Consider the following 14,216-nt stretch of genomic DNA (forward strand, 5'->3'; position numbering starts at 1 on the left):
TGTCCCATTCCCATCCTTTTCATGTTTGGACTGGCACATGAGCTAATTTTTTATTCATTTTGCTATTTGTTTCACCACTTTTCTATTGTCATCTATTTGCCTATTTAGACAATAAGTGCCTTTTTCAGAAGAATGAAGCCGCCATGGACTTCCTTCTTCATCCCAAAATCCTGTTCCATTATGGACCTTACTCAGGGTGCTAATCCACTATTTAGGTTTTACTGGGCTGGCCACCCATGGCTAGTTTTCAGATTCTCCTGGCCCTCCACAGACCCAACAATTGCTAAGGTTAAAGGTTTTTGCTACTTCTTCTCTTAAGGTCAAAAAAATTATTTTCCCATTCTTGGCCCTAACCTAACTGATAATATAAAGGGAACATTATTAAGAGAAACATTCTGATGGTGTAATCTAATCTCCTAACTTAATTTTTACTTTCACGTTGTCTTTCACACCACCTGTGGCAAGTGAAGGCACAGAAACAGCTTAACATAAAGAAAACAATGACAGCAAGGGTTGGCCCCCAATGACTGGAGATCTGAGAGGAGGGATGCCCACACAAACTATTTCAGCAGGCAGTCTGTGGGTGGGCACACGAGGCTTCCCCCGATGTCGACGCATTGGCTACTGCTCCAGTCCACTCCTGCCGAGTGTCAGTCGCGGCTTCCCATCCTTCTCCTCCAGCTGAGATGTCCAAACCTCTGGGGCTGCAGAGACCTTGACCCGAGTGTGATGGGTCCACCCGTGTTCAGCTGTCTTGACGGCTGTTTCTGTGGTCAGCAACACCTGGAAAGGTCCACGCCACTTCGCCACCAGTGGTGCTTCTTCCCACTCCTTAACTAGGACCCAGTGTCCCGGTTGGATGTTGTGAACAGCAAAGTCCAAAGGCAAGGTCTGTGCCAGCTGAGCTTCCTGTCGAAGAGATTTCACAAGAGACAGTATCCGAGCCACATATTGTTTTAAATACACATCACTTATCTCTATCCCCCCACTAGGCTGAGAATTACAAGGGTAAGGAATTCCAAACATCAATTCAAAGGGAGATAATTGAATATCTCCCCTGGGTCTGGCTCTTATTCTTGCTAAAGCCAGGGGCAGGAGCCGTACCCACGGCATCTTAGTTTCTATCACCAGCTTCAGGAGATGTTTCTTTATTTCTCCATTCATTCTCTCAACCTGACACGAACTTTATGGGTGCCAGGGGGTATGGAGGTTCCACTGTATCCCTAAAGCAGTCATAACTCCTTGAAGAATTTTTCCTGTAAAATAAGTTCCCTTATCTGAATCTATTGCTTCCACCATCCTATATCTTGGAATTATTTGTTTCAAAAATACTTTAATAACTGATCCTGTAGTTGCTGAAACAGTTGGAAATGCTTCTGGCTACCCGGTTAATTGACATACTATTACCAGAAGATATTTAAATCTTGCCACTCGAGGCATTTCAGTAAAATCCACCTGGCATCTCTGGAAGGGACATACTGGCCAACGCCTCCCTCCCCGGCTAGTTCCTTTGTAACTTTGTTGTTGGTTTTAGCACAAGTCAAACAAACTTTAATAGCTCGCATTGCCAGGCTAAAGGGACTAACAGCAGTGTTCATTTTGAGGAAGGCTTCTGCCAGTCTTCGGGAGCCCCAATGACTCCCTTCATGAAGTTGTTTTAACAATTGTAAGGCTAGAACTTTTGGTATCCACTGCTTACCATCCTTTGTAAACCAATTATTTTCTTCTTTCCTCTGCCTCACTCTTTTTAATTATCTCATGTTTCTCTGGTGGAAAAGAGAGTTTCTCTGGCAGCGGTGCAGTTACTGGAAGCAAAGGCAGGATCTTAGAGACTTCTGGCAACAATGCAGCTTTTTGAGCTTCTTCATCAGCCAGTCGGTTTCCTACTGCCTCTTCCGACCATCCTGCCTGATGCCCCTTAATGTGGATTATTGCCACCTTTTTTGGTAAATTCACTGCCTCCAATAGGCGAGAGATTAAGTTCTCCTGAGCTAAGGTCTTTCCTCTACAGATTAATAAACCTTTTTTTTCCCATAGTTTTCCAAATGCATGTATGTTGGGGGTTGAATGCTTCCCTTTTCTTTCTGTGGAATTTCTCCCATTGTTATGCTAAGTAGTTGTGGCTACACCTTAAAACGACAGATAATGTTCTCTCGTAGGGGGGTGGGTGGAGGGGGAGGGGGGGGAACCCGAAAAGGAAAGGTGGGACGGGGGTCTGGAGCGGGGGACTCTCTCTCTCTTGGCTCGTGGAGTGGGAGGACAGCCCGGGGCTCCGGTCTGGCATCTCCCCTGCCATCCCTGCCGTGGACATCTCTCTGCTGCTCTCCCACCTCACCCTACTATCTCCGGACACCCTGCTGAGCACCACGACCGACACCGTGAAAGGGGGAGTTACTTTCCCATCCCCTCTCACCCCTGGGCCGCCGCCACCATCACTCCAGCCCCTCTTCAACTGCATGGGACCTACCCTGCCCCCACAGCACCAGTAACTGAGCGCAGGGAGACGGCCTGCGGCCAAAAGGGACTGGAGCTGAGCTGTACTGTTCTGTTCTGTTGTCAATTTTTATAGCTGTTGTTGTTTTTCTGCCTTGTTAGATATCAATAAAGAACTGTTACCCTTATCCCCACATCTCCTGCCTGAAGGCCTCTGATTTGGACCTAAAATAATTAAAAGGGAGGGGGTTGCATTCAAATTGGATTTGTAAATGTTCCCTTGAACACAGGGGAAGTGAGAAACTTTAAAAAAGAAATGGGAAAACTATTAGAAGATCCTATAGGGGTATCGGAGAGACTAGATCAATTCCTTGGACCAAGTATGTATACTTGGATGGAATTACAATCTATATTAAGTATCCTATTCACCACGGCGGAACGGGAAATGATCAGACAGGCTGGAATGAGGGTATGGGACCGGGAGCATCAGATTGGACCTAGGGGAGACCAGAAATGGCCATTAAGTAATCCTAACTGGGATAATCAAAATTATGTCCATCGCCAGAATATGATGGACTTAAGATGGATACTCGTTAAAGGTATCCGAGAATCAGTTCCTAAAGGACAAAATATTAATAAAGCCTTTAGTGAACAACAAAAAAAGGACGAATCCCCGACTGACTGGTTGGAGCGGCTGAGGAAAGATCTCCAAATGTACTCCGGGATAGACCCTGATACACAAGTGGGTCAGGCACTCCTCAAAACCCAATTTGTTGCTCGATCATGGGGCGATATTAGAAAGAAATTAGAAAAGTTAGATGATTGGCAAGATCGGGGGTTACAAGAATTGCTAAGAGAAGCACAAAAAGTTTATGTAAGGAGGGATGAAGAGAAGCAGAAAGCAAAAGCAAAAATCTTTATAGCTGCAGTTCGTGAAACACAGAAAGAAACCCAGCATAAAGGGGGAGGGAAACCACGAAAACCCCCACTAAAACAAGGAAATGAAGCAGGAAATAATTCACCAAGGCGAACCTGCTTTTACTGTAACAAGAAAGGTCATATAAAGAAAAATTGTAAAGAACAGATACGGGATGAAAAAATGTTCCAGGAAGATGAATAGGGGTGTCAGGGGCTGTATGTATTAGGGACCATACCATCCAAAGAGCCCTTGATAAAATTAAAGATTGGTCCCCAGGGGGAGGAGGTGGAATTTTTAGTAGATACAGGAGCCGAAAAATCCACAATTAAACACCTACCAAAAGGGTGTAAACCTAGTAGAGAAATAGCACTTGTGGTTGGAGCAAAAGGTGAACCATTTCGGGTCCCTATTATTAAAAATGTGCAAATTGAGACCCGAACCAAAATTGAATTAAAAGATCTGCTGTTACTGCCAGAGGCAGAAAATAATTTATTGGGGAGGGATTTAATAATAGCATTAGATTTGAAAATTGAAGTATCCCAAGGTCAGCTTAAAATTTTTGCTTTAACTCAAAAGGACGAGGAGCAAATATGTCCTGAGGTGTGGTATACCCCTGGAGAAATAGGGAAGTTAAAAATGAAACCTATCAAAGTGAAAATCACTGATCCCGATTTGCCTATCCGAGTTCGTCAATATCCAATATCACTGGAAGGGAGACGGGGCCTTAAGCCTCTCATAGAAAACCTTTTGCAACAAGGGGCTTTGGAACCATGTATGTCCCCACATAATACTCCTATTCTGCCTGTCAAAAAGACAGACGGGAATTACAGATTGGTACAGGATTTGAGAGCTATAAATCAGCGAACTGTTACCAAATTTCCCATAGTAGCAAACCCTTACACACTCTTAAACCAGTTGTCCCCTGGCTACACTTGGTATAGTGTAATAGATCTAAAAGATGACTTCTGGGCATGCCCATTAGAGGAAAGTAGTAGAGATTACTTTGCCTTTGAATGGGAAGATCCTGATAAGGGCAGGAAACAACAACTGCGTTGGACAGTATTGCCTCAGGGCTTTACAGAATCCCCTAATCTCTTTGGACAAGCCCTAGAAGAATTAATGCAGTCTTTTGAGTCACCAGACGGGGTGAAATTGTTACAATATGTAGATGATCTATTAATAGCAGGAAAAGACGAGAAATATACTAGAAATGGGACTATAAAACTTTTAAACTTCTTGGGACAACAGGGATTGAAGGTATCCAAAGCCAAATTACAGTTCACAGAACCAGAAGTAAAATATTTGGGACATTGGCTAAGTAAAGGGAAAAAGAAATTGGATCCTAATAGAATCTCTGGAATATTCAAGTCTGGGACCTCCAAAAACCAAAAAAGAAGTGAGGAAAATTTTGAGATTACTGGGATATTGTCATCAATGGATAGAGGGATTTAGTGAGAAAGTAAAATTTCTATATGAAAAACTTACCACTAATTGCCTAAAATGGACAGAAGAGGATGATAAAAGTTTTGAAAAGGTCAAACATGCTTTAATTCAAGCCCCTGAACTCAGTCTCCCAGACTTGGAGAGACCATTTCAGTTATTTGTAAATACCTCTGATCAAACAGCATATGGGGTACTCACCCAGGAATGGGCAGGCAGTCGAAAGCCAGTGGGATTTTATTCTAAACTGCTCGACCCTGTCAGTCGGGGTTGGCCCACATGCCTCCAGGCCCTAGTGGCCACAGCACTTTTAATTGAAGAAGCCCGAAAAATTACCTTTGGGGCACCCCTAGTGGTCCACACCCCTCATAACGTAAGGGGAATTCTGAATCAAAACTGAGAAATGGTAAACTGATGCCCGAATATTAAAATATGAAGCTATTCTAATCACTTCCCCAGATTTGGAACTAAAAGCAACAACTGCTCAAAGTCCTGCACAATTCCTATATGGGGAACCAGGAGAAAATTTAGAACATGATTGTGTGGATGTTATAGAATTACAAACAAACATTAGACCTGACTTGGGAGAAGTTGAATTTAAGGATGGAGAAAAATTGTTTATAGATGGATCTTCTCGAGTGGTGGAAGGAAAATGAAAATCGGGATATGCCATAGTAGGAGGAGAAGAATTGAAATTAGTAGAATCCGGACCCTTAAACGCAGCATGGTCCGCTCAGGCTTGTGAACTATTTGCTCTTTATAGGGCATTGTCTTATTTAGAAGGTAAAAAAGGAACGATATATACAGATTCTAAGTATGCCTATGGCATAGTCCACACATTTGGTAAAATTTGGGAAGAAAGGGGGTTAATTAACACTCAAGGACGGGGGTTGATACATCAAGAATTAATTGTTAGAATACTAGAGGCTCTTAGGGGCCCCACTGAAATTGCTGTGGTCCACATAAGAGGGCACCAAAAAGGAACAAGCTACCATACAAGGGGGAATAATCTGGCTGACAAAGAAGCAAAAAAAGCAGCATTGGAGCAAAAACCGGTTTCTGTATTAAGTACTACAGTTAAAGATCTCAGCCCCAACTGCTGCCCGATGCCCCAAACAGAACACAAACTAACAGAGTGTCAGTTTATGCGGTGCTTTATTCAGGGCCCGGGGAACCTGCGGACTAGCGTCCAAAGTCAGGGTCCCACAGTTCCCTTTTTCGTCAAGTTTTTTATACCTTTTTACAAAGTAGTCCACGTGCAGAGGTACACATTCTTCAAGACAATACAGATACATAAATCTTGTAGATATCATTCCTAAAAGTTATAAATTTTGCATGCTTGTCTATTCAAAACTATAGGCTACCCCCCTTTAATTCCCCCTTGCATGTTTTCCCATCACCAGAACCCTTTATTTATTATTATACTTTAGCCTTATCCTGAAAGTTTCTAGATGTTCTTATATGCTCCACTAAATTCTTTAATTATCTTTAATTATTGTTTCCACAGTCCCCAGCTCATTCCCAGGGCTGGTTCCCAGGGCCTGTCTGAGAACTGCAGTTTTCTAAGCCTTAGCATGACTACTACTATATCTACATTAGTCCTTTTTCTCATTATTTTGGTATCAACTCCCCCCTTTTGAGCATTCTTCAGATTTTCTGCAAGGATGCTCAATTCTTCAAGTTATGGTTTCTAAGTAGGATGGTGAGTCTTCTTTTCGAGTTGGCAGGATTACTTCTTTCCGGGTCAGTGCTCTCATAACACGTCGAGTATGAGTTCCTTCTCTGGCAATCATTCCTAAAAGACATCTGTACATAATCATGCATACTACAATAATCAATACAATCATTATTACATATTGTACAATTGATGATATCCAACCAGAGACTTGGATTCCTAGGGAGCTAAACAGTGCTCCTACCCAGTTATGTTCAGCTTCCTCCTGGACTTCATGCACTTTTGTTTCAATTTGTTCTAATTGACTTATGTCTTTTTCTACTTCTTCTGTGACATTTGGGATATGTACGCAGCAATGGTCAACCTTTCCTTGGAGGTACCCACAGACTCCATGTTCTTTTAATAAAAGCAAATCTAATGCCATTCTATTTTGAATTGTCATTCTTGTCGTTGCCTGCAACTGTAAGTTTAGATCCCTAAATCCTTTCTTTGTAACTGCGGCTAGCCTCTCAGTTTGTCCTACTAATTTGTACAGCATCTCCCGGTTTCTATATGTAGAAATTGGTGCAAACAAGGACTCCAATACCCATCCAAATTTAACTCCTGATGAGGGTTCATGCCATTCATCTTCATTTCCCAATCCTAGTTCTTCTGCCACTTCATTTGTTTCTCTCTTTGTTCGTGACTGCATCTCTTTCTGCGTTAATTTAGACTGTTTCCAAAAAGGGCAAAGTGTAGGGACTCCTAAAGTAATCTGTGTGACCGGGCCATTAATAGGCATATGAGTAGTCCACTGTCCGTACCCCATTACCCACACTGAATGCCCTGGACTCCTGATGGTAGTCGTCTGACAGTCTTTCCATGCCCCTTTTATTTCACCTGTTATTGTATGATTATACCTTTGACATTCACAGCCCCATTTTAATAGTATCCGTACTGGCACTAAACCAATTTGGGATTCAGGGGTATCACAGGTGATGATTTTGCTACAATTCCAGCTAGGTGTGAGGGTCACTCGATCCCGTCTTACTGTTTCAGTTCCTAACACTCCTAGATGTCCTTGCTCTCTCTGGCCCGACCATTCGACACACCAATGTACTGGTCCTATGTAACTGTAAGGTTCTAACAAACTAGGACCCAAAATCGTTTTCCAATGTTCCCATTCTTCCTTCCCTTCTTGACATACTATCTCATAAGAAAATTCTGTGACTGGTTTTTGTCTTTTTTGTCTTATGTCATAAGTACACCATCCTACATTCTTGAACCGTCCAATTCTCGTAAAAACTGGATTTAGTAATTTTAGGCACTCACTCTTTTGTCCCGGTGTTGACCATTTCCCTCGAACTGTATAGGTTTCCTCTATCATCTTAGTATGATTCCGTACTTCTTTATTACATCTTTTTGTCCCATTTATAGTTACTGGAGGCATTTCCCCAACGGGAATGATGCCCCATGGTATTGGATCTCCCGCCGCTTTAGGTAAAGGTAAACATGCAGTGATGGACGTAGTATTTTGTACTTGTCCAAAATCCCTAACTAATCCCACTATTAAATTTTCTTGTCCCAATTCTTGTTGTGTTTTTCCAGCTTCTGTCACCTGCCGTGTTCTCCCATTCTCTTTTAGAATACCTACATTTATGTTCCCATAATCAAAACTTTCTCTAATCCGCACAATGCATGAGAATTGTCCTACCTGATCAGCTTGCATATGAGATATTGTCAATGTGGTGTTACCTCTTTGCTGTTCCATATCCCAAAGTGTCACAATTCCTTCTGTAAATACCTCGTCTGTGGTGATTTGTCTCCAGGCTGCATGTACTTCTTTTAATCCAGTTCTCTGGTTGTCAGAAAACAAACAGGTTAAATTTACTCCCGCACCCTCAGGCACCATTACATCTGGCTCCGGAACTGTAATTTTAACAAACGCTTCTCCCACCTGCATTATACAGACTAATGTTAAAAGAACTAAGGCCTTGCCCTGAACACCAGCTTTGTTGCTGACAGAGGCTGTACTTCCCATCTTGACGGGACCTTCTTGATTCGAGTGTAGTGAATCCAGTTTTCGATCCCTTGGACTTTCACTGCCGTGTAGGTAGTCATGATCACCTGGTGAGGACCGTCCCATACTTCTTTCAAGGGTTCCATATTCCAGTTTTTCACATATACTTGATCTCCTGGCTGTATGTCATGGACAGGATTCTCCAAGGGCAGAGGCCGGTTCCACTGCAATGCTCCTCGCAGCGCTGTAAGGACTTTATTTAAAGACAAAATGTAACTCAACAATACTTGATCTCCTACTAAGTGAGGGTCCCCTTTGTAGGTTGTAGCATGATATGGTTTGCCATACAAAATTTCGTATGGACTTACTCCTATCCTTTCTCTGGGTTTAATCCTGATTCTTAGCAAGGCTAGAGGTAGTGCCTGAGGCCACTGTATCTTCGCTTCCTGACAAATTTTCTTAATTTGCCCTTTTAATGTCTGATTCATCCGTTCCACTTGGCCACTAGATTGTGGTCTCCAGGGCGTATGGAGATTCCAAACTATCCCTAACACTCTGGCTACCTCTTGGACTACTCTAGCTACAAAGTGAGGTCCTCTATCTGAGGACATTCCTAATGGGATTCCAAATCTAGGGATGATTTCCCGTAGTAAAGTTTTAATTACTTCCTTTGCTTGGTTAGTCCTGCATGGGAAGGCTTCTGGCCACCCTGAAAAGGTACACACATACACCAGTAAATAACGGTACCCTTGTGCTTTTGGTAGCTCTGAGAAATCTATTTGCCAATAGTCTCCTGGTTGCGGCCCCACTTGTAACTTTCCTAGTTGTATCTGCCTTCGTGTCACTGGGTTATTTTTAATACAGACTGGACACATGGCGTTAATCCGTTTTGCCATTGTTAACATCCGATTGGAAATTATCTCACGTTTTAAAAACTGTACCAATGCGTCTGCTCCCCAATGGCACTTGTTATGTTCGATTTCTAAAATTGTTTTCATTACTTTTGTTGGCAATACAACCTGACCTTCAGCTGTGACATACCATCCTTTTTCATTCTTCTGGGCCTGAACAAATTGAGCAAGCTTCTCATCTTCATGTGTATACCATGGTTTCTGCTCAAGAAAAGAAGTGGCAGGGTTAATTCGCACTGGCAATAAAGCTAATTGTGTCCATACCTCTCGAGCAACCTGTTTGGCAACTCTGTCAGCCAGCTGGTTTCCTTGGAACGCTTTTCCCTCTTCCTTTTGATGTCCTTTTACATGCATCACTGCTACTGCCTGAGGTTTATGCACTGCTTCCAATAGTGCTAATATTTGTTCTTTGTGCTTAATTTCTGATCCTTGAGAATTCAACAGTCCTCTTTCTTTCCACAGTGCTCCATGTACATGTATTACTCCAAAGGCATATTTTGAATCAGTCCAAATGTTTACTCTTTTCCCCTGACTCAATTCTAAGGCTCTTACCAGAGCTTGTATCTCGGCTTTCTGGGCTGAAGTTCCCGGGGTTAAAGCTCGAGCTTCTATTATTTGTGTCAAAGTCACTACTGCGTATCCCGCATACCTGATTCCGTTTTCCACAAAGCTGGATCCATCTGTAAACAGTTCCCATTCCGGATTTTCCAAAGGCTCATCTTTCAGGTCCTTCCAGCTGGCATATACCTGTTCAATGATTTCTACGCAATCATGTGTCAATTCGCCTCCTTCTTCCTGGCTGCTGCTCCTAAGAAATTCTGCTGGATTAAGATGATTGGTTATTTTTAATTCAATGTCATCCCGTTCTCGGAGGAGTGCCTGATATTGTAACATGCGACTCGACGAGAGCCAATGCCCCCCTTTTTGTTCCAAAACTGCAATGACCATATGGGGAACAAATACTTCCATCCTTTTTCCCAAAGTCAATTTTCTGGTTTCTCGAATTAGGAGCACTGTTGCTGCCACAGCCCTAAGACAACTGGGCCATCCGGCACTTACAGAGTCTAGCTGCTTTGAGAAGTACCCCACCGGGCATTTCCATGAGCCCAATTTTTGGGTGAGAAACCCTATTGCCAGTCTCTGTCTTTCATTTACGTATAGTTGAAAAGGTTTTGTGAGATCTGGCAATCCTAGTGCTGGGGCTTCCTTTAAAGCTTGTTTCAGACTCTGAAATGCCTTTTCTTGCGTTTGTCCCCACTGAAACACAGGGCTTTTGGCTGCTTCATACAAGGGTTTTGCTTTCAGTCCAAATTCCGGAATCCACAAGCGGCACCACCCTATCATGCCCAAAAAGGATCTTAACTCTTGTGGATTTCGTGGTGTGGGTATGGTGCAAATTGCTTGTACTCGATTGATTCCTAACTTTCGCACCCCTTGTGAAATTTCGCAGCCTAAGTAAATCACTTGGGTTCTTACCAGCTGAGCTTTTTCTCTCGATACTCGGTATCCAGCTTGTCCCAGCATATTAAGTAATTCAATGGTGAGTCTAAGGCAAACATCCTTTTCTGCGGAGGCTATAAAGATATCATCAACATATTGTAGGAGAACATATAAAAAAGGTGATTCTTTTACCTGAGTCATCTTCCATTCTTCTAACTCTCGAGCCAATTGATTTCCAAAAATAGTTGGTGAGTTTTTGAATCCTTGTGGTAGACGCGTCCAGGTGAGCTGCTTCTTGCGTCCCGTGTCTGGGTTCTCCCACTCAAAAGCAAAGTATTTCCTACTTTCAAGTGCCAAGGGGATACAGAAAAATGCATCTTTCAAATCAATCACTGTGAACCACTTAAACTTTTCCGACACAGCTGTCAACAATGTATACGGATTAGCTACTACTGGGTGTATATCTTTAGTGATATTATTAATTGCTCTTAAATCTTGAACTAATCTATACTTACCATTTGGCTTTCTAACTGGGAATATCGGAGTATTGAATTCTGACTCACATTCCTGTAAAATTCCTAAGCTAAGAAATTGTTCAATCATGGGTGCTATTCCTATTCGTGCTTCCAATTTCAAAGGATATTGTTTTACCCTTACTGGGGAGGCTCCTTCTTTTAGTTCTATTACAACCGGTTGTGCCGCTTTTGATTTTCCAGGTACTCCTGTTTCCCATACCCATGGTACTACAGCTTGCTCTATTTCTTGTGGTATTTCTACTGCTTCTACTTCTTTCACTACAAACAGCTTAGCAATATTCTCCTCGGGAAATTCCAATCTTACTCTACCTTTTTCAAGTATTATCTTTGCTTCTAACATTGACAATAAATCCCTCCCAAATAGTGATTCTGGGCTATTTGGCATATATAAAAATCGATGGTCAAATTCCTTCCCCTGTTGGGGGTTGAATGCTTCGCTTTTCTTTCTGTGGAATTTCTCCCATTGTTATGCTAAGTAATTGTGGCTACACCTTAAAACGACAGATAATGTTCTCTCGTAGGGGGGTGGCTGGAGGGGGAGGGGGGGGGAACCGGAAAAGGAAAGGTGGGATAGGGGGGTCTGGAGCGGGGGACTCTCTCTCGCTTGGCTCCTGGAGTGGGAAGACAACCTGGGCTCTGCTCCGGCATCTTCCCCTACCATCCCAGCGCTGAGATCCACGCTCCCTGCCTTTGGACATCGCTCCACTGCTCTCCCATCTCACCCTACTACCTCCGGACACTCTGCTGAGCACCACGACCGACACCGTGAGGGGGGAGTAACTTTCCCCATCCCCTCTCTCCCCTGGGCCGCGGCCGCCATCACCCAGCCCTCTTCAACTGCGCGGGACCTGCCCTGCCCCCACAGCACCAGTAACAGCACAGGGAGACGGCCTGCGGCCAGAAGGGACTGGAGCGGAGCTAGACTGTTTCTGTTGCCAATTTTTATAGCTGTTGTTGTTTTTTCTGCTTTGTTAAATACCAGTAAAGAACTGTTATTCTCATCCCCATATCTCCTGCCTGAAGGTGTCTGAATTGGACCTAAAATAATTAAAAGGGAGGGGGGTTGCACTCTGCATCGCAGAAAAGGGGCTCCTGCCTTTCCTTAGACCATACCTGTCTTTCAAACCAAGACATCCCCCCAAATTTTATATCTAATGGCCGCAAAAATGTTCGTTCCTCAACTTGTCCCGTAACTCCCACTACTTGAATAGTAGAATCACTCAAAGGTCCTATCTTAGTGTTGACAGCTGAGAATGATGCCCCAGTATCTACTCTAAATTCTAACGGTTCCCCATCTACTTCCATTATTACCTTTAAATCCTGGTCTAGTCAGCTCTGATTCTGGTAATTCCCCATCATAAAGGCCTGGGCGGCACCTTGTGGATTTCCCGGGAAAGCACCTGTATTATTCATCAGTCCCTGATTTCCATCCCCACTGGTTATAATTCCTCCCCCAAAACCCATTCCTTGGTTGAGAGGACACTCATTTTTCCAATGTCCTCTATTTTTACATAGAGCACATTGATCTATCCCCAGCTGCATTCTTCCTCTTCCCATATTCAATTGTCCCATGAGTCCTCCCACCCCCATTGGCATTTCCCCCTTTGCTATTCCTCTTCCCCTTCCTCGTCCACGTCCACGACTCCCTCCTCTCATATTATTTCCAGCCACTTGCTGTAACACCGCTAACATAGTAGCCTGTTGTTTCCTGGCCGTTTCTTTTTCCCTGTTATTATATACCTTCCACGCAACTTCCAATAGTTTATCTAAATTCCGAGTATCTTCTCCCTCCAATTTTTGTAATTTCTTTCTAATATCTTCCTGGGACTGCCCCATAAAAATTAATGCTAGCTGTAATTTTCCCGATTCTCCCTCAACTTCTAAATTAGTGTATCTACGAGCTGTCTCCTTAAGCCACTCTAAAAAGGTTGATGGAGACTCATTCTTTTCCTGTCTGACCGAATATAACTTAGACCAATTCAAAGTTTTTGGTATTCCATTCCGTATTCCTTCTGTTAACAAATCCTGATAAGCTTTAAGTCTCCGAGACCCGCCCGTCGAGTTGGGATCCCACTCCGGATCTTCCCTAGGCACTAAGTCATTTACTGTACCATCCGCAAGCTGCAACCTAATCATTTCCCGTGCTTTCTCTGTCATGGCTTTAAACACCATTTCCTTTTCAGTAGAATCCATTATTGTGTCTAACAGAACTTGTAAATCATTCCAATCTGGGTTCTGAGTCTTAATTACCATTTTTACCACCCGCGCAGTTCGTTCAGGATCCTCCCGATACGCCCCCGCTGATTGTTTCCAAATTAGCAAATCATTCGGAGAAAAGGGAACTTTCACTATGACCCGTTCCCCCTGCGGCCCGACTGCTTCACGAAGCGGAACCATTAAATGAGCACCTCCTCCCTTTTTCTTCCTTTCTACCTCCCACCTCCCTCTCCGAGTTCTTTCACATAAGGGGGTTCGTGGTATATCTGTGGTTCCTATTTTTGTTTCTTGAGCCTCCCTTTCTGCCTCTAATATACTTTCTCCACGTTCTTCCATCGGAGGAGCACTAGGGGCTATCAGCAAAGAAACATCCTCTTCAGGTTCCGAAAACTTAACTGAGCATTCCTTCTCTTTCTGCCACCCCTTACATCCTTCACAATTCAGGTTTAATGTTTTCAAAACCATGATCCCACACTCCTTTTGCCACTCTGGTTTATCTTTCAAATAATAAAAGAGGTCTAGGTATGGTATTTCATCCCATTTTTCATTACTTTGCAGGAAATGCATCAAAGGTGTAATAATGTCAGGATTCAGTGTACCGTTCCTAGGCCATTGCATACCATCGGGTTCATATAAAGGCCATACA

At 43.2% G+C, this 14,216-nt stretch overlaps 1 long non-coding RNA gene across 1 annotated transcript; it reads right to left on the bottom strand.

The window, feature by feature from the left end:
* Nucleotides 1-5,930: 5,930 nt before the first annotated feature.
* On the bottom strand, nucleotides 5,931-11,833 carry LOC148220322 (uncharacterized). The gene is made up of 2 exons (XR_015798908.1): nucleotides 10,027-11,833; nucleotides 5,931-9,578 (listed from the first exon to the last, which is right to left on the bottom strand). It is a non-coding gene; the product is annotated as an uncharacterized LOC148220322 (long non-coding RNA).
* Nucleotides 11,834-14,216: the final 2,383 nt, after the last annotated feature.

The sequence above is a fragment of the Sturnus vulgaris genome, chromosome W (assembly GCF_052056855.1).
Source record: "Sturnus vulgaris isolate bStuVul1 chromosome W, bStuVul1.hap1, whole genome shotgun sequence".
Classification (NCBI taxonomy): domain Eukaryota; kingdom Metazoa; phylum Chordata; class Aves; order Passeriformes; family Sturnidae; genus Sturnus; species Sturnus vulgaris.